Source organism: Apium graveolens, chromosome 4 (assembly GCF_009905375.1).
Source record: "Apium graveolens cultivar Ventura chromosome 4, ASM990537v1, whole genome shotgun sequence".
In the NCBI taxonomy this organism is placed as follows: domain Eukaryota; kingdom Viridiplantae; phylum Streptophyta; class Magnoliopsida; order Apiales; family Apiaceae; genus Apium; species Apium graveolens.
The window spans coordinates 154,904,455-154,906,892 of record NC_133650.1 but is presented as its reverse complement, the minus strand read 5'-3'; positions in this window follow the sequence as shown (position 1 = coordinate 154,906,892).

Here is a 2,438-nt window from a genome sequence, read left to right as displayed (position 1 = left end):
TATTTTAAGTGTTTAAATAAGATATACCACAGTTTAGAGTAAAGCTTTTTATGGATTTTGATGAGATCATAATAATGAGACCTAAAAGATGATAACTCTAAACTTAAATAGTTCCTGGTCATAGGATTACTAACTGGTAATTAATAATCCGCAAAGATCGGTACATACTATGTTTGCTTCATTATGAAGGCTGTCTGTTCTCACAGACATTTGTGTGGTGACACTAAAGCTAGTATGTAGGTGCTTATTATAGAATAAGTTCACTGAACATGACTCACACAGCTGAACAACTGATGGAGTTCACTCACGTGTCAGTAGTTGTTCACATAGTGATAGTTATACAAGTATCCTTAGACTTGAGGTCATCATAGTCATCTTGTGTACACTAAACTATGCATTGGTTTAGTTCTTAGTCTCCAGGGACAATTATAAGGGCTCTACTGGGTATAGGAATTTGTACACGAAGATAGTGTAAGATCAATAAAGGATCTACCCCTTCCAGTGAAGGAAGAGAATGTTCAATGCTGATCCACTTATGCTAGTTCAGGAATCTCTGGCCAGAGTGAATGAAATTAGAAAGGAGTTTCTAATTTACATTAAATAGAACTAAGCATAGTGATTGGGAAAGCAAATGATTAAATAAGATAGGCTTGACACAGGTTCCATGCCTTGTATTTAATCGTCAAATTGCAGGGTAGAAGGAATTAATTGTACGGTAACTACTCACTGAATGGGTTCTTGGTATTCTAAGCAGTGAATTCGTATTATCCGGATAGTCGCGATATGCTGAGAAGTATCCCTCACGATGTAAAAAAAATATGATTAATTAATTAATCATATTTAATGAATTAGAGAATTTATATAAATAATGATAAAATAGTTTTATTATTATTTATTTCTACTACCGGCTTAATATTGAACCTACAAGGTCAAACCATAAAAGAGAATGATTTAATGGTGGAGGAATTAATTAATAATGGCTGCTAATTATTTATTTGTGAAATAAATAATTAATTAACAAATTTAATAATTGATTAAATGGGACTTAGTTAATTATAAATTAATTAAGAAAAGTTCTTAATATTATTAATTAAGAATTTAATTTTGGAAATTAAATATAGTGAGAGAATTATTTCTAAAGTGTTTAGAAAAAGGATTAATAATTAAAAGGTGTTTTGATTATTAATTAATAGGTTAATAGAATAAAGGGTTAATAATAATAATAATATTTAATGGGAAAATTTTGCCTATAAATATACTATTATAAACCCTTATTTTGCCTTAACCTAAAAATTCACAAAAACCCTAATTCTCTCCACCTCCTCCTCCTCCATTACATCGAATTCTTGGTGGATACCGGTGGAGTGCTTCACACTTGAGCAGCAGCTGCTAGGGATCTCCGCTCGTGATTCTTGGATCGCTTTTAAAGGTTAGAAACGATCCCTCGATTTAAATCATGATCTGTATGCGTATTATATGGATTTTATATCAAGAAAAAATGTTTTACCATGCTTCCGTGATAGTTAAAATCCTACAATAGCTTGTTGATCGATATACAGATCAGATCCGATGTGTCAGCCCTAACAGTCAAGTTCTCATATTTTCAGATTTTTTAATTTTCAAAAATTAACACTTGAGATTTTTGAATTTTAAATAATTTGGACTTAGCCATAATTTTTATCCTGATTTATTTATTTTTCCCTAAAATTTAAAATTCTTGAATTTAAATTTTTCTTTAATAATAATTTATATTTTATTTAATTTTTAAGAAATTTTGAAATTCTTGATAATTAGATTTTACCTAAATATTTATTTTTGATTAATTTATTTTCTAAGAAAATTACAAATATTGAAAATTTAAATTTCTCTTAAATTTTAAATTAAGGGTACTCAAAGTATTGGTGGACTCAAGATTCCTCCGGGCATTAAAGATGATATTAATCTTTCGAAGAAAACGAAGACCATGTGCTATTCAGACGGAAAATTCCCGAATACGGAAATTAAAGATAATGGTTTTCTTACTCCAATGGAACTGATTTTAAGACCTACAGATGAAAATTATGGAACTTCCTCAAAGGCTTACTCCATAGGATACCACTGGGTTTTCAGACGCAGAAAATGAATGAAATTTCTACGGGTACAACTTTTCTCGGAGATTGTAAGACAACTCTATGATTCCAGATTGTACAGTCACACAATGGTTTGTACCAATGCTATATTTATCCGGGAATCAATGAGATCTTACAGGTACGAATTGTGGAGGTCAGAGAGAATAGTGGGGACAAACAAACATCTCAGTCACAGGTAGTATAGTTGGAACCTCAGGACGGAATGTAAGAGTTACTGATAGCTGAATCAGAAGAAGCTCAGGTAGAAGTACTTGAGGGACTGGACGTCAGGGCAGTGTTTCACATGTCAGGGAATTTTGGTCACATTGG